General features: G+C 54.3%; 1 protein-coding gene and 1 long non-coding RNA gene across 12 annotated transcripts in view; one reads left to right on the plus strand and one right to left on the minus strand.

Moving 5' to 3' along the window:
- Window positions 1-243: 243 nt before the first annotated feature.
- TRAF5 (TNF receptor associated factor 5) overlaps window positions 244-21,614 on the plus strand; it is a 45,778-nt gene continuing 24,407 nt past the window's right edge. For 2 of the 11 annotated variants that reach the window (XM_082702441.1, XM_082702452.1), the window contains exon 1: window positions 244-385. The gene's annotated coding sequence lies outside the window, so the exon portion shown is untranslated. Of the gene's footprint in view, window positions 386-638; window positions 2,439-10,999; window positions 13,823-15,396; window positions 15,601-21,614 lie in introns of those variants that run through there. The other 9 variants (XM_082702445.1, XM_082702442.1, XM_082702448.1 and 6 more) reach the window with 8 other exon arrangements.
- LOC309849649 lies at window positions 12,393-17,506 on the minus strand. Its single transcript, XR_014303807.1, has 2 exons — window positions 16,743-17,506; window positions 12,393-15,148 (listed from the first exon to the last, which is right to left on the minus strand). It is a non-coding gene; the product is annotated as an uncharacterized lncRNA (long non-coding RNA).

Below are 21,614 nucleotides of genomic sequence, written 5' to 3' on the forward strand. Positions count from 1 at the left end.
GGCTGAGCTTGGTCGTCCCAGGTTGAAGGGTGAGATGTGCACGGTTCGAAGGCACTAGAGGACAATCTGAAATGCTTTTTATTTCTAAGTATTTGGAATTCTAGCGCGGGTTGGTTGGATTTCTCAGTGCTCGGCGTTCTACCCAGCACCTTCCTGCGCCTCCGCCCTTCCCCCCGGCCTGCGCCCCTCGCCCTGCGCCCGCGGGCCCCGCCCCAGGCCCCTCCCGTCCCGGGTCCCGGGCCCGCCCTCCCTCCTTCCCCCGGCCGGGCTCGGCGCGCAGGGCTCCGGGGCTGAGAGCCTCGCCCCCGCCTCGCCGCCGGCCGCTGCCCAGGATAGCCGCGCGCCTGCGGACCCGCGCCCGCGGACTCCTCGCGCGGAGCCACACGTGAGTCCCGGCAGGTCGCCGCCCCGGCGGTGGCAGCGGCGACCAGCCCCGCGGCTGTAGGGCCGGAGTGAGGGGCCGAGGAGCGCCTGTCGGCTCGTCCGGTTTGCTTTGAAACCGAAAGCGCCGCGGCGGCGCGAGCCCCGCACCCTTCTCCCCGCGCCCGACGCCGGGCTGCTGGGGCCCCGGGCCCGGACACCCGCCCCTCCCGCCCCGCTCGCGTTCAGCGAGTGCCGCGACCCGCGCTCAGACTCGCGCGGGGAGGGCGCGGGCGGTGGGCGCGAGGCGGACGGGCTGGGGTAGCCCGCGGGGCAGGTGGCCGCCGCCGCGGGCGAGGGGGTGCGGAGGCGGGTGTGGGAGACAGCTGGGCTCGGCGGCTCGGAGCGGGTTTTCTAAGCAGGGGAAGGCTGTGTGGTGTGGACGCAACTGGGGGCCCCGAGCTGGGGAGCTGCTCCAGAGCGCGCCTAGGTATCGGGGGGACCGGGTTCAGGTCGGGGGGCGCAGGGCGGGTTTCAGGTGAGCCGGGTGCGTACGCTCTGCAAATCCCGCGCGCCCCCTGCGTGCCCTTGGGCACCCCCTCCACCTCTGCAGGACTTCTCCGAGCGGAGCCCTCCGGAATGGAACCGGAATAGGAGAATGAATGGAAACCTCCGCAAACTGTTCGGTTGGGCGTGCTCAGTTAGACACACAGCACAGCACGAGACGAACCCGACGCTGCACACGCAGACCCTCAGCTGAGCGCGGAGGGGTCTTGGAGGAAACCAAGGTTCGGGGAGGTGAAGTGCGTGGCCAGGGACACCCAGAGAATTGGTGATATCTGGGTTTTCCAGACCAGATTGCCTCCCCCTTGGTCCTGCCCTGCAGGGTTTTGGCAATTGTGAGACTTTTCAGTGAATCCTGGGGCCACAGTCTTGTGGTTCACCCTGCTGCTCCGCTCTGCCGCTGCCTCCTTTCTCGGCGGGTTCTGCCCCCTCCTGCAGAGTTTCCATATTTGGCTATTTCAGATTTACTTTCTCCTAACTCAAGTTATCTGGCTGGGGTTGCAGGGCGGCTCCGGGCGAGCGCTGATGTAGGTGGAGGGAGGCGTGGCTCCCCGCCCCGGCCGGGCCTGCAGCCCCACCCTTTTCAGCCCCGGGCTCTGACCCGTCTTCTGTGAGCACAGGGATCTCGTAACCAATTTAATTCAGAAAATATTTACTGGGCACAGGTGCTGTGTGGCTGGGGCCCGTGGAATACGGTTTCTTCCTCCAGGGGCGTTTGCATTTGAAAAGGGCCCTGGAAGACCAAATGCAAACACAGTAGAGCATGCTTGTCAGTGCCTGTGAGGGAGTTTTAGGCCGGGAAAGGCCAGGTCGGACCTCCCAGATCCGGAGTGCTGCGGGGGCCGCTGTGCCCTTCTCACTTGGCGGATGGGAGCGTGTTAGCTCTGTGGCTGGTTTGGGTGAAAACCACAGCTGAACTCTCTCATCCCGCAGTTTTCCAGTTTGCACAGGACAGACAGACACTGCCGCGGGAAAGATGGATGTGAGATGCAAGCAGAAAGTCGCCAGCCCCTGTAGACTCTTTCTTGGTTTTATTGTTGTTTTGTTTTGAACTCTGCGGAGTGGATTGGCCCTCATCCTGGAACCTCCCTCCCCTAGTCCTAGACAGAAGCAGAAGAAAGTCTCCTATCTGAGCCAGCCTCTGGATGTCCTGCTGGGGGGGTGGTGATGGAGGAGTTGATTTTCTCAAGTCCTCTGGGCTGCGGGCTGAGGCAAGGGGAGTAGGATGGACAGCGTGTCCATCTGTCAGCAAGCCATCCCCTGAGTTCCCACTGGCCATGGGTGGCAGGGCAGTGGGAAGAAGAGGGAAAGGAGAGGAGGCTCCATCCACTGAAAGTACCAAGTGCAGTAAGTGGGCTATTTCAGTGGGGGTGGGGGCGTGATGTGCAGAGCGAGGGAGCTGGGTGCCTCTGAGTCAGTCCTCTTAGGCTAGCCGTGGGAAAGGCTCGTCGGCGTTTAGACAAGCAGCCCTTCTGTGATTATCTCAGCTTCACTGCGGAGGACCCTGAAGAAAAGTAAGTCCCTGTTTATGAAACTCTTTGCTTTTTAAAGCGTTTTCTCATCACTGTTCTCATTTGTCCTCCATGGTATCCTAGCGAGTCAGGCCAAAGCAGGATTATTGTCTACATCTCCCAGATGGTGAGGATAAAGCATGGTGTGTAGTAGACCTTGAGGCTCCCGGGCTGGGCCTGGTGTCTGGCTCCAGGCCCCTCCCCCTCCCGGTTTCTCAGAGAGCGAAACCTGCCTGCCTCCTCCTTGGCCAGACTTTGATCATGCACGTCTGGTCTGTTCCCACCGACGTGGAGCAGGTTCTGGAGACCCTTCCCTGGCCAGCGTGTGAACAGACGGCCGCTCTGCCCAGCTGAGTGAACTGGAGGCAAGACCTGTGTCTCTTCTTGTTTGTATTCTGGAGTCTGGTGTACAAGAGACCTAAACAGATGTCTGCGTCCAGTGCATCTGAGATGTGTCTCCCTTGGGCTCGGGGCTGGTAGGGGCTGATAGCTGGGGAGCAGGTGCTGGGTGGGGCCCTAGAGAAGATGAGCTGCCTGCGGCAATCGCTTAGATCCCAGAAATCCGAAGAGCCCTGGGCAATTTGAAAATAGCCTCTCTTACCTGGTTAACCTCTCCCTGCTTCCCTGAGAGAAGGGAGAGGCCGGGGCTGTTCCTTCCACTTAGCTGGCTTCAAGCTGGGGCTCAGAAGGGACGGGAACGATCTCACAGAATGTAGGCACCAGCCAGGACCCAGCCCAAGTCCTTGAACTCTAAGTCCTGTGCTCTTCTGTTGTTTTAGCTAGAGGAAGTCAGGGTTCCGGATGGGAGGAGCGGGAGGGAACCTGAAAGGCATTCATCAAAGGCGACCTGATGCCTTCGTCCCTGTACTGCGGTCTTTAAGAGCTAATAGACCAAGGGAAGGGGAAACAGTGGCACACGCTGTCTCTTAAGAGCTTTTTCTGCCCAGATGGTAGCTTTTACTGAGGGCTCCTGGGGCAGGAGTCATCATCGCAGCCAAGCTGTGTGGGTGTCTGCGTGCGTGTGTTGGGGCAGAGAACATGTCCCAGGGGCAGAAGTGATCCCCAGGGCGGGAGGCTTCCTGCCCTGGCTGAGGCCAGGGTCCGGCCCCATGGAGTTTGTTGCTTTGCCCCGAGGAAAGCTTTATTTGGAGGGTCAGACAGCCGTGGATCCATGTGGCCCCCCGCAGGCCCTGTCTTGTGAGGAAGTGGACTCGAGGACCAGAGAGGAAATAAAAGTGAAAATACTCACTAGTCCCGACAGAAAAATTCAAAATCCATTTGCAGGGACAGTGATGAGTCTGCCCGTTGTTATCAGGAGCGGGTGGGGGGTGCGTGCCAGGATAGGGCAGTAGCAAGAGGGAGGCTATCGGTGTGTCCCTGCAGGGTCTGTGGGGGGCGCCCCTCCCAGGGGGTGTGAGCAGGGAAGGGGGACCCGGCTCACTTTCAGCAGTTCCCCACACCTCATGGCTGGACCCACGCTCCACAGCTTCTCTGCTCGCCAGTTCAGAACATCCCTGGGATTTCCCCCATGGCCTGTTTTCTCTCAGGGAAAAGGTACTCTCCTGACTCACGGGAGAACACCTTCTCCACCTACACCGCCAATTCACCCCTCTCCTCCCTCTGCCAGGTTCCCTCCCTTGTTCCCTGACCACTCACTCCTTCCTCTGCCCCACTAGCTTAGCCTCTGTTAAACAGGAAAACCCCGTGTTTATGCACCCCCTGTTCTCTCCCTTTCACGGAGAAGCTTCTGGAATGGGCAGCCCGTCTTTGCACTTAGGCTGTATTCCTCCCTCAGCGCCGAGCACCTGCCCTGCCGCTCAGATTGCCCGAAGGGTTCTGGGGCTGGTAATCCTCAGTTGCCAGCCTGCTCTGCAGCTGTTGCCCATCTCCTCGGAGGGGCCCCCCGTCCCCACCAATGCCTCCGCCTTCACCCTGAGCTTCTCATCTTCCTTCAGCCCTGCAGATGCCGGTATGAGGCTCTGGCTGTGCCCTCCGGTTGAGCCTCTATCCCCTGCGCTCTTCTCCCTAGAGCCCTCCGGGCCTCCCAAGGCTTAAACCAACACCCTTAAGGAAAGCTTTCTGTCTCTCCCCCAGCTCTTTTACTGGCGGCTTGATTTGTGACACACAAAATCTTCACCATGATGTTTCGGGAGGCCCTCTCCCACCTGCTGTGTAGTGGAAATAGTGTGGACTTTCAAAAGCTGGGAGCTCTGAGTTCAAATCTGCATTTATGGCTTGCTGGTTGTAGTTGTGTGATCTGGGCACGTTGGCCAACTTCCAGGAGCCTCTGTGTTTCCTCAGAGACTGTAGGGTCACTCACTTGAGGCTGGTGAAAGGATTCAATGAGCCAGTATGTACACAGAGCCTGGTGTCTGGTTGGGTGCTCAGTAAAGCTGGTTTTCTTCTTCCGTGTGTGGGAGCGCAGTAGGGAGTTGTGGGGTCTCTGGGGAGGTGCACAATGTGTGTCTAGCCTAAAGGCATTCAAATTTAAGTTAAAAACAGACAAACAAAAGAACTGCCAAGTGCCAGGGCAGACCATCATTTAAAGTAGCCTGGTGCTGTCACTTTGCAAGCTCTACACCTGGCAGACCTCAGTCTCCAGGGGCAGGTGAGCTGGGACAGGGCAGGGCACCGTGGGGAGAAGCCGGGACAAGCCCTTGGCAGGCAGAGGGCAGAGAGGAGGGCAGATAGCAGCAGATAATGGAGACCCGGCCCCAGGGAGTAGGTTTCAGGGGCAGGATTCCAGTCTTTAGACTAATCTGTGGGCAGAGCAGCTGCCACCTCGGAGGGAAAATAGTGCTGGGTAGGGAGGTGAACCAGGGACCCCGCAGACGACATAGAATGGATTTGGAAAGCAAAAATAGAGCCACTGGCTTGATTACCAGGAGTAGAGCTGTTCCTTCAGTGGGGTCTAGCTATTCAATCAGAGCGGAGTGTGGAGTGAAGTTGATGGGTTCTGGCTGTCAGTCCAAGCTCGTCCCAACCCCCCAACTGGGAGGGGGTTGGAACAGTCAATCTGTGTGCTGAGCCTTCCTTTAGAGGAACCCTTGGAGCCAAGGTAAAGCCAAATACTCATGAAAGTGCCACTTCTGCCTTCCTGACTTGAAGATTCTGAGGAAGAGGCCGGACAGACACCTGTGATGCGCCCTGGGAGAACTCACCATGCTTCCCTGGGTTCCAGGCAAATAAGTTAACAGAGAGGGAAGACTTCAGTGTTACGGAAAGTCGCAGAATCGAAGTGATTCAACAACGGGGTGGGGTTATGCCAGGAAGCCCTCCGAAGGCATGAGGAGAAGTGGGCAGGAAGGGTGGGAGGGGGTGTTGGACTGTGGGCAAACGCATTTCAAATGGGAATAAAGGAAGGAGGGAACAGTTGCCCTTGGTGGATGGGAAATAGATTATTCTGGAGCACACCGACTTCCTCATATTGAGGTTTTATTTGAAAAGCCGGTAATTTGGGATGTTGCTCAACGGCTCAGTGGCACTTCTGGAGATCTTTTAGAGAATGTCTGACCCCGTGGATATTAGCTGTGGACAGCCAGATGCTAAATTCTTTTGAGCCTTCCTTGACAGTAATTCCAGACGTGTGACTTCAAGCATTCACTTCCCTGATACTGGATCCTTCCAACAAGCATGACTTCTCTAGGGCCTGTGTCTTCTGCCGCGCAGCCTAAATGCTTGGTCCTCTCAACGGCAGTTCTGCTTGGCTTTGTTAAAGGGCTATAGAGTCTTTTCGATCTGATGTATCTGTTCCTCTCTTCACATCCTTTCTTCTGCCTAGAGTGCCTCCTGTTTTAATCTACTAATTCCTGCCCTTCACCCTTTTCAAAGAAAACGCAAATACATCTCTTGTTGGGAATGCTTCCCCAAGACCACACCCAGGTTCTGCCATATTCTCTGAGGACTCACAGGAGTCAGCATAGGGTCATACAGCTACGATTCGTTACAGTGGAAGGATGTAAAGCAAAACTGGCAAAGGAAAAAGGCGCATGGGGAGAAGTCCGGAGGAAGCCAGGCGCAAGCTCCAAGAGTCCCTCCCACCAGCGACATCATACAGGATCCTGTAGACTTGTGACCATGCGTCAGATGTTGTCTACCAGAGAGGCTCATCAGACGCCCAGTGCCCAGGGTTTTTACTGAGGTCTGGTCATGTAGGCATCCCCTGCCTAACTTATACCAAAATTCCAGACTTCCAGAAGAAAAACAGGTGGTCCGCAACAACCACATTGTTTGTGAAAACAGTTTGGGCACCGTGCACCACCCGAATCAGTTAGGAGAACCTGCCACAAATCTGCCCTCCAAGATGTTAACCAAGGGCCATCCTTAGAAGCAGAACTTTCTCCGGACGGCAGTCTCAAGCCTGCTATGTTACCTCTTTTCTGCATGGCTTCCCTGCACGATTCCATGCATCCGTGCCTAGCTGCGGAGAAAATCTCTCTAGATACAAGCTAAGAGACTTAGGACCGGCCCAGCATGGCCACCTACCACTAGTGAGCCTTTGAACCCATTTTTTCCCCTCATTCGGAAGAGGGGAATTATAATTCTTCTTTGTAGGCCTCAAGGGTGACTGTGAGGACCAAAGAGATGACATAGTGGATACTCCTCTTGTCCCTCTTAGTTGAGCTCCCACTGTATGTCAGCCGCCGGGTGAGCCTATGGGAGCACAGAGTGAAGCGTGGTGTCTGTGGCTTTGAGAGGAGACCAGCCCGAGATTAAGCCAGCACTTACCACTCATGTTACCTTGCACCCGTTTCTATAATCCTAATTGGTAGAATAATAAGTGAATAAATAATAAATAATAGGTGAATAAATAGTGAATAATAAGTCTAGTGCCCATACCTCACTGGGTTGCTGTGCAAAGTGGGAACAACTCACGTAAGCTTCTCGCACTTTGTAGGCACCCAAAGTGGCAGGTCTCCATTCACCCAGATATCTGAGTGCTTGCTCTGGGCCGGCACCTTAACAACCCCCGACCCCTGCCCTGCCTTCCGTTTGCTGGTGCGGATTAGTATTGAAGGAGGAGGAGGGACCTAACCTGGCTGAGGAGGCAAGTGAAGTCCTCCCTGAGTCTGAGATGCTTAAGCTGGGCCTCAGGGGTGGTTCGCTGTGTGAGCGGGAGATGAGGGGAGACCAAAGCTTGCGCAGAGGGAGGGCAGCCTGCGGGGTGAAGGCTGTGTGGGGGGGGCAGGTTTGCCTCTTGTGTGAAGAATGGCAAGGAGGAGGCCAGGGAGGGTGAAGAGTGAGGGGTGGGCAGGAAGGGGCTCTCAGGGGACACTGGGGGTGTGGGCAGGACCGCTGCCGCATGTGTCAGGGCTTGGGGACATGCAGAGGATTGGGAGGCGCTGAAAAGATTGTGCAAGTCATGCACTTGGTGTTCTTAGAAGCTCAGTTAGGCTCGGTGTGAAGAATGCTCTGGAGGAGCGCGTGGGTGAGGCAGACCAGTTGTAGGAGGCTGTGTGGTGGGCCCAGTCAGTGGGGGCGCCGGCTTGAATCAGGGTGTTGGTCGCGCAGGGTGGGGTGGAGAGAAGGAGGTGGCATGTACCCACGTACCTGTCAGGTACCCTCAGGGGGCGTCCGTGATTGACAGGATGGGGGCCGGGGTGGGGAAGGGGGAAGGCATTGACCGGGTGATGCCAGTCGTCTGGCGACAGCAGGAAAATGGAGAGGGGGTCTTCACAACGAGGCAGCTCTGGAGAGAGAGCAAGTCAGGGGAGGGAAGGCGTTGGTTTCGGAGCGCCTGCAAGATGGGTGGAAGGAGGCACAGGGTAGGCAGCCTGGACGTGAGTCTAGACAGCAGAGGAGGTCCAGGGTGACAAGAGAGAGACGGTTGGGAGCTGTTAGTTCATACGTTATCTCTGGTGCTGGACGGTGTGGTTTCAGGGAAGCTAAAGGGAGAGTATGTGTTGGGAGAGGGTTTGGGGCGTAACAATGTCAGATGTTGCTGAGAAGCCAGGTCAGATGAAGACTGAAAATGGACCATTGGCTGTCACTGCTCTGGGTGGCTTGGTGAGGATGTGAGCCGGGCTGGGGTGGGCTGAGGATTGGAGAGAAGCGAGGCCAGTGGAGACGTCCCTCCACTGGGTGTGGGTGATGGTGAACGAAGAAGTTTGGCCTTGAGAGGAAGGAGAGAGCTCGAACTTTCGAGAAATATGAGAGAGAGGGTTTTTAGTGTTGCTTTGATCTCTGGAGAGACCTGTGTGAGAGCTGATGGAAGGAGCCAGCTGACAGGGAGAGGTTGGCGATGGAGAAGGCAGGGTGGGAGACAGTGGATGTCAAGTCTAGTCCCCCCGAGAAGGCAGGAGTTCAGGACAGGTGGAGAGGTTGGCCTAATTCAGAGGTTGCCTCTAATACACCCTGGGAGGGGGAGGGCAGAGCAGGGCACCCCTCATTTCCCCATGCAGGGAGACGTGCAGGTCTGGTGGCAGGAAGTGGAGGTCGTTCTGGTCGGAAGACTTCTGTTTTTTTTCTGTGCAGTAGGAAGTGAAGTTTCTGGGTTGCTGGGGGAGGGGTGGGCGGTGGGGGGCGTGGTCAAGGTTTGTGGAGAAGAGAAAGGTTTGAAATAGATACTGAAAAGAGGAGAATGAGCTGAAAAGGAAGAACTGGCCTCAAACTCTGTTACCTGTCAGCATGGTGAAGCTTCCCGAAAAAGACCCTGGCAGATATGATGTCGGCTCTCTAGCACCTCGTGAGGTTCTTGAATGAGGGCCCCATACGTGTTTATTGATGGAAAGGTCGGCCTGTCTACCTCTTTTTTTTTTTTTTTAAAGATTTTATTTATTTACTTGAGAGAGAGACAGTGAGAGAGAGCATGAACAAGGAGAAGGTCAGAGAGAGAAGCAGACTCCCCATGGAGCTGGGAGCCCGATGCGGGACTCGATCCCGGGACTCCAGGATCATGACCTGAGCCGAAGGCAGTCGTCCAACCAACTGAGCCACCCAGGCGTCCCCGGCCTGTCTACCTTTAAAAATCCTTTCTGGCATCTTCCCCACCTTGCCCCCGTGCCACCTCCCCAGGGGCTAGCTCCTATTACTAGGGGTGAGGAGTGAGGCTCAAACTCGGCTTTTCCAGCCCCATCTGGCGGAACCCTCCCCTCCTGACCCTGACTCCCCCTCCCCAAGTCAGCCAGCACCAGCCAGCGTGGCCATGTCTATCTGGAACTGGTGGGACGTCAGGACTTAGAGTTGAGATGAGATGGTTCAGGCACCAGAAAGCAGGGTGGGTGGGCCATGAAGCTTTCCGTAAGGCAGCCATTCAGTCTTTCCGTTCGTGTCTGTGGTGTACCTGTCACTGCACCGTTCCAAGTGTCGGGGCCTCAGCAAACCAAAGAAGCCCCTCTGTCCCCGGCGGGGTGTGTGTTCCGGCCGGGGAGGCTCGGCGGTAAAGAAGTGAACCCATACCACGCCTGATGGTGGTGAACGCTTTGGAGAAAAATCCCTCAGGGGAAGGGGGTGTGTAGTCAGGGAGGTGGTGTTTCCAGGTGGGGCGCTCTGCGAAGGCCTCCCTTGTGAGGCAGCATTTGAGCAGATAGCTGAAGTGTGGGGACAAGCCATTCCAGCCTCAAGGGGACAGACAGCAAGTCAGGGCTCTCGCAGCAGTCAAGAAGAAGCACGGCCAGCGTGGCTAGAAAGTGTGGACAGGAGGAGAGCGCTGGAAAATGAGGACAGGCCCGATCGTGCAGGCCTCGAAGACCACTAGCTTTACCCCTGAGAGCAGAGGGGTGGCACATCTGACTTCTGTATTTCAACAGATGGCTTGGCTGCTGGTGTGTGACTGGGCTCCACAGGGAAGGGCAGAGGCAGGAGGCCAGCTGAGAGACCCGTGCTGCTTCCGGTGGGGAGATGAGGTCGGCTTGGAGCAGAGGAGTTGTGCCAAAAGTAGGGAACAGCCGTTTGAGATGTTTAGGAGAAGAGCCGGGAGGAAGAAGAGCTCTGTTGTGGGGGGCAGGGTAGGAAGAGTCAAGGGTGATCCCAAAGTTTGGGTCCAAGCAGTAGGGTGATGGGTGGCGCCCTTTCCCTGGGGTGGAGGAAGGCTGGGGAGGAGCAGGTGGGGGGGGTGCTTGGTTGTGTTACTACTGAGGGGTCTGGTGAGTAAACAAGGAGGTGTGGGCCAGGCGGCTGGGATAAGGAGAGGTCCAGATTGCAGACAGAAAGCGGGGCGCTGTCAGCCTCAGATGCCATCCAAGGCGGGAGCTAAGATGAGCTCAGCTGGAGAAGGAATGTGGAGAGAAGAGCACCAGCCTGGGTCCTCGGAGCCGTGGGGAAATGAAGAGCAGCCAGTGGGGGGGAGGGGAATGGTCTAGAGGCTGGCCCAGCGGTCCAGCTCCGTGCGTCTCACATGACGACCTGCTGTAGACTGTACCCAGAAACTTGTTTCGTAAGCTGACTTCTAGCTGCTACTGAGAGATCCCATTCTGAAGTACATTATAGGCCAGGCCAAAGTATTGCAACAAGTAGGCTCCCCAAACAGGTCTGTTTCTCTGGGGGAAGGCGCCCAGGCCGGCATCTCTAGCCTGTTCCACTCTTCACTCACACTCTTCAGGCAAATGCTTGTTGGACTTGGTATGGTCCCCACTGGGACTGACGTGTCTGGGAGACCGGAACTATCTGGTCACTTGGGGTCCCTCCCCCACTGTAGAGTGAGGCAGGGGCCTCTGCACACAGCAGGCGCTGTATAAATGCTGACCGGGCGTGAAGGATGGACACGTGTGGATATTAAGTAGCTCCTTTATGTCTGGGGCACTGTGTGCTAGTAATTTACGTGATTCAACACATTTAATCCCAACTCCAAGCTTTAGGTACTATGATTGTCCCATTTGCCAGATGAGGAAGAGAGGACCCAGGTAAGTGGGTGGCAGAAGGAACTGAACCCTACGGTCTGATTCCAGAGCTGGTCTCTAGGCTGTGCTGCCTCTCACCCAGATCTCTCTCCGTGTCGGGTGGAATGGGGTGAATTTCCCTCTGACCATGACACAGAGCCGAGAGCACTGGACTCGGAGTCCGGGAGCCTGGACTGACATCCTGCTCCGCCACATGCTAGCTATGCGGTGTGCGCAAGTGGCTTCACGGCGTGGGCCCCAGGTACAGACTCCATCAGCACGGTGACGCTGGTAACGTTGCCACAGGGTTAGTGCAAGGACTGGGTGTGATGCTGTGTGTGAACCTACAAACTGCTAAGTACTAGTGTGTGTGATTGGTAGTGTTAGTGTTATTATCTTGAAAATTCAAACCGTGGAACCTCCAAGATTATCCAAAAAAGTTGCCAGAGAGGTATAGATCGTAGGAAAACCCAAATAGACCTGGTTCCCACCAAAATAATTCCTTGGTACGCTTTTTAATTTACTGATGTTTTATTCTTTTTAAAAAAGATTTTATTTCTTTATTTGACACACAGAAAGAGAGATTGCAAACAGGAGTGCGGGGGCGCAGAGGAAGGGGAGACGCAGGCTCCTGGCCAAGCAGGGAGCCCGATGCGGGGCTCCATCCCAGGACCCTGGGATCATGCCCTGAGCTGAAGGCAGACGCTTAACTGACTGAACCACAGGCACCCAAATTACTGATGTTTCTGCTTGAGATTTGGTTTGATGAGTGTCACTGTGTTTCCAAAGCTGTGACACATTAGCTTGCTGATCTCTTAAGCCCTTGTACAACTGACTGGGAAGAAGCCATTCTTTCCAATTCTTTCTCTTTCTCTCTTGCCCCTCCCCATCCCCCATGGGCTTGCTTCCATCTCTCCCTCTTTTGCTGTCTTGATCCCAAGAACCCAATGTCCAGGGTTGTGTGAGGGGCTAGAAGGTTCCATGAGCAGGACTCAAGGACGCCTGCCCTTGTGTGGGCTGGGCATCTGGGCTACACCTGGAGTAGTAGACCTCAGGAAGCTTCTAGGTTATATGGCCACAGTACAGAGCCGGCATGAGAGGGCCACCTGTGGTCCCATCTGCTTTCTCCCTGGGCCTGGGTGGGAGCTGGTCTCCCACTGGTTGGAAGAGGGTAGCTCCGTCTGCCCCTTGCAGAACATCGACTCCTGCCCCAGCCCCAGCCTCTCGGGGCTCTGAGGCAGCCGGTAGTGTTCACACGTCTGTGGTCTGCTTTGGAGACGTGACCTGGCCCAGAGGAACCTATGCATGAGCTGGTATGAGAGATGAGGCATGGCTAGAGTGATGTTGGCCTTTGGTAGCTAAAAGTCGCCAAAAGGTCAAGCCAAGCCTTCTGAATCCACCTTGGCACGTCTGTTGGGTACCCTGTCTAGGGAGCTCTTGGGTCTCTCCCCTTTCCCCAGAGCATGCGTAGCCCGTGAATGATGGGGCCGGGCAGAGGCTTCTGAATTCCAAGCCGGATCTCAGCGTCTCAGCCATTGTCTGTTGACTCTGTCTCCAAACTGCCACGTGGCTCTGCTTGCCGGGCCCCTGGAATCTCCGTCTCCCCATGCATGTGAGGGGATAGGATGGTCAGGAAGGGAGAGGCCGAGAAAATCCTAAGGCTCAGCTGATGCCCCAGGCCATGGTGAAGTAGGGATCCCCACCCACATTTGGGAAGAAGTCCGGTTGGGACGAGGTGGCCTTTCCCATGAGGAGAGGTGGGAATTTGGCGAGGATGGGGGACAGAGGCTGACCCAACCTCAGGGGAGTCCCACAGGGAGCCCTGCAGTAGTGTGGCCAGGGGTGGGAGAAGGCCACACAGCACAGTGTCCCCAGGACCAACAGATCAGGGGGTTTCAAGGAGGAAGTACTTAATGCCACATAAAGGGCAGCAGGGTGCAATTTAGGACAGTCTCATTGGTGAGTCTGATTGTGTGATTACAGTTTAGGTCATCGAACTAATATAATATGCATTTCCCAAGCCCTTGGGCAGCCCCCCCCACAACGCCCACCCATCACCCAGATGATTCAGGGCCCCCTGGCTTGTTCAAGGGCAGGGTTCAGAGACCTGGGAGAACAGGCCAGGCTGCAGGGGAAGCCTAGGAGGGACCCAGGACTGCAGGCCCTGCTCTGGAGCCGGCAATGGAAGGGTGTGTGTGTGGGGGGGGGTGGCGGGAGCAGGTGCTGCTGGGCTGAAGCCTCCTGCCCCCGCTAGGGTGGGGTGCGGGTGGGGGCGTGAGGAATCTGGGCTCTCCATGCTGCCTTCCCCGTCAGTGTCTGCGTACAGTAGGTCCTCAGCAAAGGAATGATTGACAAAAAGTGATTGAATGAATAAACCTTTAGTGGGAGATAGTCCTGTGGAACTGTGAATTCAGAATAACGCATTGGGTGAAGTGAGGAGTAGAACGTGTGGAGGAGGGGCTAGAGACATGAGAAAGGCAGCTCCGGGTGGAGGAAGAGCAGTCGCTGAGTCAAGGGTCCCGATGGGGTGGGGGGTGCTGCACCCGTGCAGGGGAGGTGCGGCTTCTGCACGTGAGTGACAGTGCGTCCCCGTGAGTGAGGAGCTGGGCCCACCCACAGGGTGTGATGTGACTCGAGCCTTCACGGGGTGCCGGCTGTACGGGAGGGGACCGTGGGTGGGCTCTCGGGACTCAGCTCTGCCATCAGAACTGCTGCTGGTCACTGTCACAGGGGCCGGGGGAGGAACACGGGGACGCAGAGAAAGCGAGGGCACGTGCCGCAGAGCGGTGAGCGAGGGAACACTCACGAGCGTGAAAAGACTGGAGGAAAGAAGGGGATCTATTTAGGCAAGTCGCCCTGGGGTGGGGTGGGGCCTGAGGTCATCGTCTCCGAAGGGAAGGGGTGTCTTCAGGCAAAGCGGTGGCTCTCTCCCCGTGCTCCCAGATGACGCCTGACCTCCCTGCCTCTGCCTTCATTCTTCCCCATCTCAGCAGGCACCACCTCCCCCCCGGGGGTGAGGCCCAGTCCTGGAGTCGGCCTCCCGGTCCTCCCAGCCCCGCATACGGTCACTGGACAGCTCCATTTCCCCGCCACCACCAGCGTCCAGGTCTGTGCTCTCTGCCCCACCGCGGCAGCGTCTGCACTCCATCAGCCTCCCCACCGCGCTCCCCCTGCCCCCGGCCCTCCCAGGCCCTTCTCCATGCGGCACCTGCCCTGGTCTTCTTAGGCTCCAGAGCACACACTGCCATTAGTTCCTTAAAATACTCCTGCTGTTTCCCGTGGCTTTGTTCTTAGAATGAACCCGGATTCCTTCCTGCAGGCAGCCCGGCCCATGTGATCTGGCCTCTGCCCCATCGCCTGCTCTTCCTCTTGTCCCTGACATTAGGCCACGCGGGCCTCCTCTGTGTTTCCCAAACATGGCAAGGCCTTTCCCAGAAGCAGTCCTTCCCCTTGCTGTCCGTCCCTCCGCCTGCGGGGTCTGCTCCGCGGGTCCTCACGCTCGCTCCTTCTCATCCTCCCCTGACTGTTCATGTGTCGCCTCCTCCAGAAGGCCTTCCTGTCTGCAGGGGCTGCTTCTGTTTCTTTATCTCAACATCCTGTTGATCTCCTTCAGAGGACTTACCACAGTTTGTTAACTACCTCCTTTGTGGTTACTCCCTTGTCTCCTCTGTTGTAAGCCCCACCGGAGCAGACTTGGACCCTCTCTTCTGTTCTTCCCTGTTCCCCAGAGCCTGATACAGTGCCCCACCGGTCAGACAGTCAGGGTGTCACCAGAGTGGGGGGACCTTGGTAGACGGGCTCTGAGGCAAATGCTAAGTCGTCATCCTCCTCCTCCTCCTCATTCCTGTGTACCACCATTATAAGCTCTTCATGCATACCGGAGTCAGCAAACTTTTTCTGTAAAGAACCAGAAAGTAAATACTTTAGGCTTTGGGCCGTATGGTCTATGGCACAGCTGCTCATCTCAGCTGTGGTAGGAAAAACAACAGCAACAACAACAACAAAACCAACCCTAGATGACAGGTAAAGAAATTAACATAGCTGTGTTCCAATAAAACTTTATTGACAAAAACAAGTGGTGGGCCGGCTGACCCTTGATGTGCAGTATTTTTTTTTTTTAAAGATTTTATTTACCTACCTGTCAGACAGAGATCACAAGTAGGCAGAGAGGCAGGCAGAGAGAGAGGAGGAAGCAGGCTCTCCGCTGAGCAGAGAGCCCGACGCAGGGCTCGATCCTAGGACCCTGGGATCATGACCTGAGCCGAAGGCAGAGGCTTCAACCCACTGAGCCACCCAGGCGCCCCTTGATGTGCAGTATTAACTTATTTGTTCTTCAAAGATTCTCTAAGGTAACTACTATTATCATTATCATTATTTTCTAGATGAAGAAACTGAGATGCATAGAGACTGAGTAACTTGTCTGAGATCATGCCGCTGTTCAGGGATGGAATGGGGATTTGTGCCCAGGCAGGTTGACTGCAGAGCCCACGCCAGTGGCCAGCATCCCACACTGCCTCTTGGCAGACTTTGAAGAAACAGAGAGGAACCCCAGCACCTCTTTATTCCCTAAGGGCCTTCACTGCTACTGGACATGGGAAATCTCCAAGTTTCCTCATTTAGCAACCTGGGGACGCTAATGATGTATCCGTCATCTGGTTGCTGTCAGGATTAAAACGAGACCCTGCACGTAAATCGGCGGACTCTGAGCCTAGACAGGTTCGCTGAGTGTAAGCCTGACCCTTATCCAATTCCAACGCTTCCTTCCAGTCACATCTTTTTTTTTTTTTTTCCTCCATTTGCATCTTTTCATTTTGCCCCTCGCCGTCTGTCTGTCTGCCTCGTTCAGATTTGCCCTCGGTTGTCTTCCTGGCCCTCCTTCCAAAGGGAGGTCTCACATTAATCCTAGAATTCCCCTATTTAGTGAACACCGACTGAGCGCTCTGGGCCAGGCATGGGGCTGGCTCTGACGGTCTGGAGACCGTCACAAGGAGCTGAGCCCGGACAGCAGGGAGGACTGGGAAGAGGTCGGACCTGAGGCTGGCGGCTGAGAGACTAGAGTCGAAACTTCCCAAAGAGGAAGCTTTTGTCTGGGAAGATCAGTAGTGTTTTCTCTCTCACTCTTTTTTTTTTTTTTTTTCCCCCTCTTGGTCTTAAGTTCTGAGAGCCAAGCTAAAAGGTCTGCTCCAGCAGAGCCAAGTGGACTTGAGATGGGCTCCGAGGCTTCCGCGTAGGGGAGATTGATGTTAAGGGCACATAGGGGTGGGCACCCCAGGAGGGGCGCAGGGATGCCTGTCAGCCCTAGAACCCTCCTCTCTTCACCAGCAGTGCTTTGCTGCACTCCCAGGAAAATGGAAAAACAGAAGTGTCCTGACAGTTTGGAGAGAAATCACACTTCTCTTCAAAGGAATTAAAATCTTACCCACATCATTCATCCTGTATCCAAGAAAACCCTCTCCTGGGAAAGTGTAAGGAAAAGAAAATACACCCTTACCTCTGCCTCTGCAACACTAAAGCCAGCCAACCAGTGGATAGGCTGTGGGTCATTCGTAGGCTGTCGTCACATATTGTCTGGCTGTCATGGAATGACCTGGTCTCTGTATGGTCTCCGTCCCACATTCCGCCTGATGGAAAATGGCCTCATTACTTCTGCATTTCTCCAAGGCCCTTCCTCTTTGTCTGACCTACATGGCTAAAGGTTAATGAAAATAAAACCAGTTTCTCCCAGAGTTCACACAGTAGTCGTATCATCGTGGTGCTGAAAGCTAGGGAAACGGTAGACAAGAAGAGAAGGTCGAGGGTTGGAGCAGAGGCCTAGCAGTTGTTTTGACGGGTTTCGTCTTCCGAGGAAAGATCTTCCTACGCCGTTGAGGACCGAGGCTTTGGTAACCACGTTTAAGTGCATCTCACTTCTCCCTCATGCCTTGCGGATAACATACTAAATAAAGTGTCGTCTTCCCCTCCTCCTCCTCCTCCTCCTTCTTCTTCTTCTTTTTTTTTTTTCCACTTTCCCGGTAGTAACTGTTCTTCCTAGAAGAGCAGAATCTCAGAATTCAAGGGCCAGGTGCCTGAGAGCAGGAACTGCCTGTACTCCCAGATGGGCACAGATGCCAGAGTCTCCTTGGGTCACTGCATCAGGGATTTGACATTTTCACTTTTCCTCATCACTAACCCCATCTCTCCTCCTTGAATTTCAGCCCAGGAACCTTGGTTGGTTCTCGGCCAAGTCTGGGGAAGAGCCTATTGGCACCTGTGCCCTGTTGCAGTCGGTTCCTTATGCTTCTGGTGAGGCCTGAACAGGGCTGAGAAAGGAGGAGCTTGGCTTCTAGCTGCCCATCCTGGATTGGTGGCTTTCATTGGCCAGTGTAGGGTTGTCGCTCTGTTGCCTATGGCTCAAGGGCCATCCTGGCGCTCCTGGCCAGACTCCGTGTCCCCTCCTTGTCCCCCAGCCCTGTCGGTCCCACCTGTCAGAGAAAGCAGCCTCTCTCCACTCTGCAGCTCCCAGGACCCTCCCTTACGAAGAAGTCGTGGGGGAAGACTAGAAGCCTCTCAAACCCTTCCCAGGCACCTCTGTACACTCATCAGCAGCCCCTGGACCCTAGAAGTCATTAGCAGGAGGAATCTTGGACCTAATAAGGGGTGGAAGGTCACACAGGACTGAATGGTGGTTGCTTTGGGGGAAGCAGCACCAGTTAAATCCCAAGCAGGAAGTAAAGAAGGGCTGTGCTGTAGCCATAGGTCTGAACGGGAAGGACAGACTTCAGTACTGCCTCAAGGGATTTTCCCATTGCTCTCTCTCCGGGATGTCTTCTGTCTCCAGATCTTATTTTCCTGACATAGATCTAATAAACCTCTTATGTCAAATGCCATCACTAAAGTGACAACTTAAATTTTTGCAAAATTAAAAAAAAATTTTTTTTGATGCCTTGGGTAATTTTAAAACAATTATTGGTGCCGCAAAGGAAATGTGGCCATTTCCTAGAAATCCTGTCATTTTTTCGGGAAGAGATGTTAGATGTCAGCTCGTCTGACTCACCTCCATTCCCTTAAGACTGTCCCCAGGGGACCCCAACTTCCATATGTCCCCTACTGCATTCTTGCTTCTTTCTTTCTCTCCTTCATCCTCTCCCACTGGTGCCATCAACTACCCATTCTTCCAAACGAATCTGGGATCCATCCTCCACTGTCCTCTCCTTAAGCCCTTCCACTGAACCCCTTTCTAAATCCCTGGATTTTACCTCAGAGATGCCTCACAAACATGGCTTCTCTTTGCCCCTACCTTAGGTCAGGCCGTTGTCATCCTCCTTCAGTCTGTTGTGTTAGCGTCTTCCCTAAACTCCATGCGTGGGCCTGTCCTATATGTTTAGCATCCCTAAATCATTGAAACCATGAGGTAAAACTTGGAATTCGTGGCTATGGCATGCATTCGGGCTCTTCACATGATGCTCCTCCCCTCTCTCTCCACACTTATATCTCACAGAGACCGTTTTAGTGGTTTCTGACAGGAATTCAGTTATACAGGAATCAGCTTACGCAGGTGATGGCAAAGCTAGGAAGCCGAACAGAAGATTCAGGGTGAGGTAATTCAGAGATGAGACCTGGCGGGAGGCTGCCCGTACCCTCTAGAGCTTAGGTGCTGAGGACCACCCCTGGCCGACCTGGTGGGAGCTAGTCCACAGAGCCAGGGGCCACGGAGGAGACCCAGGCACTGTGGAGATGCTGCCCAACACCAAGGGATGGGAGAGAGATACTCTGGCTTCTCCCTTTCTCCCATCCTCCCTCCCTCGATAGTGTTTCTTGTTGGCTGAATCTAGCCAGCAGCCAGGGAGCCCAGGAAACAGAGTTTGTGGGGGTCCACGTCACCCCACCTCCATGATGCAGACCCAGGCCGGAGAGCCGAGAGTGGATCTGAGAACAAATAGGCAAATGGCTGGCGTGTTCCCTTCATTCCAGTTGAGCCACAGTTAATTATTAACCACTCCAGAATTTTTAGGATATCCTCTTCGAAATTCTTGTATCTCCTTCATCTAGAAAGAAGAAGGGATACCTTCTTCATGAGCAGCTGAGATGTTTTCTTCTCTGTGAGATCAACACAGACAACTCAGAAAGCACTAGCTACCCATCACCTGGGCTCAGACAGGTTTTTTGTGTGTGGTCCTTGCCACCAGGACAGTGTAACGCGTCGTTCTTGTGTCTGATTGCCTCTCCTTGCCCTGGACACCCTCCACGGCAGATGTAATATATCACAGATCTTTGCACTCTTGGGACCCAGTCCACGACCTGTCATGCTGAATCTATGAGGGAGGTGTGGGGGGTGTCATGTTCAAGGTTGCGTAGCTGGTGAGCGGCAGAGCAGGGATGGAGCCCAGGTCTCTGGTCTTGAGACATTTCCACTCTGAAATTTCGCCTGTAGTAACCAGCAGCTCCCAAGAATCAGATCTTGAAAGCTCTGGAGGCCTAGTTCCTGGGCTTATGTCTTATAAAGTATAAGATAATTGGGGCGTCTGGGTGGCTCAGTCAGTTGAGCTTCTAACTCTTGGTTTTCAGCTCAGGTCATGATCTCAGGATTGTAGGATCAGGCTCCGCGCTGGGCAGGGAGTCTGCCTGAGATTCTCTCTCTCCCCCTGCCCACCTCCCACCCCCAATCCTGCACTCACTCTCGCTCTCTCTCAAAGAAATAAATCTTTCCCCAAAACCCCCACAAAGTATAAAATGATTTATAAAAACATTCCGCAGTTTTCCAAACCTTCATTAATCTAAACAAGATGTTTGGGATCCTATGGAAGTAGGGCGGACAGACAGACAAGGATGTACCTTTGTTTTTTAAACTGAAGACTGAAATCTGCTAGATGTGTGTCTTTTTTACGGTAACTAAAACCTAAACTCTTGTTGCCTCAGAATGTTAGACTGTTCATTGTGAGTTCCCCAAAAGTGAATCAGCAGAACCTTGTGAGTAAAGAACTTAAATCCTGACATCCACAGCTTTCCTTTGGAATTCCTAGAAAATTCTCAACGAAAAGTGGCAGCAATTTATGAAGCTAAAAAAATGGTGTTTATAAGAAACTCAATGAGAGTCCTTGGGGAGCATATTGTATGTGATTTTCCCTTGTTTCAGGTATAAGTCAATAACTTTTCAGCAGGAGGACCACATTGTGGGCGACATCAATGGCAGGAATAAGGCACCATTCACTGCAGTGGGCACTGGTAGATACGGAGATATGCAGGCTCTGCTAGTAATTTCCGTGACTTTCTTTTCTTATTTGCAAGAACAGAACTCTTTTTACTCTTCCTGTTTCATAAGCTATTATGCCCAAAGGGAAGAGATTTTAATAAAATGGAGCTCTTATTTATTTCCACTAAATAGCCACCTAGGAATGACAGTGTCCTAGCTGGAAATGTTCAATTAATTAGAGAAATATGTTTGTAGACAAGGAAACAGCGGCCTTTATGGTCGTATTATTGGGACTCTCCCATGTCCATGAGCACATTGAATCGATTACATTTTGGGGGGCCGGGCATGGGCCCAAAGAAGCTTCAGAGAGAGGAGACAGACCCTGCCCAGGGAGAGATCATGTTCATTTCTATATAAGAACACTGTCCTGAAACATCAAAAGTGTATATTATGTAGCAGAACTTAAGTGCTTATTAAAAAAAAAACAACAAAAAACACCTAGGGTGCCTGGGTGGCTCAGTGGGTTAAGCCTCTGCCTTCGGCTCAGGTCATGATATTGGGGTCCTGGGATCCCGCATCAGGCTCTCTGCTAAGCAGGGAGCCTGCTTCCTCCTCTCCCTCTCTCTGCCCACCTCTCTGCCTACTTGTGATCTCGCTCTGTCAAATAAGTAAATAAATTCTTAAAACAACAACAACAACAACACCTAATGAAATAAAAACTCAATTTCATCCAAACAAATACTGGGCAAGACCACAGAGGAGAGCATGAACAGGGTCGTAGATGACTCCTGTGTGCCGCCTCCAGCTGAGCTAGACACAAAGGTGGGAAGAGGGAGGATGGGGCATGGGGTCCCCAGGCCTCCGCAGACCATGCAGCAGGAGTGAGGAGACCATGAGGTCACGCGCGTGCTGGGCGCCATCAGCACAAAAACTGACAAGGCCCCGGCCCGCCCAGCAGACTGATAGGACTGTGGTTCCCAAAGTGGGCTTCTCGAGCCCTGGGGGTGCTGGAGAATGTCTTACCAGGAGAGCAGCTGATGGGCTCTTTCTTAGTTCAGGTATGTTCAGGCACAGAAACTGGCAAATTGTACATATTGGCCTCCCTGAAGCCCTTTCAGGGGGTGTATGGGCGAGACTATTTTCATGCTACTACTAAGCTATCATTTGCCATTTTTATTCTCTTTTCCTGAGCAT

The sequence above is a fragment of the Mustela nivalis genome, assembly GCF_964662115.1.
Source record: "Mustela nivalis genome assembly, chromosome: 16".
Classification (NCBI taxonomy): Eukaryota; Metazoa; Chordata; class Mammalia; order Carnivora; family Mustelidae; genus Mustela; species Mustela nivalis.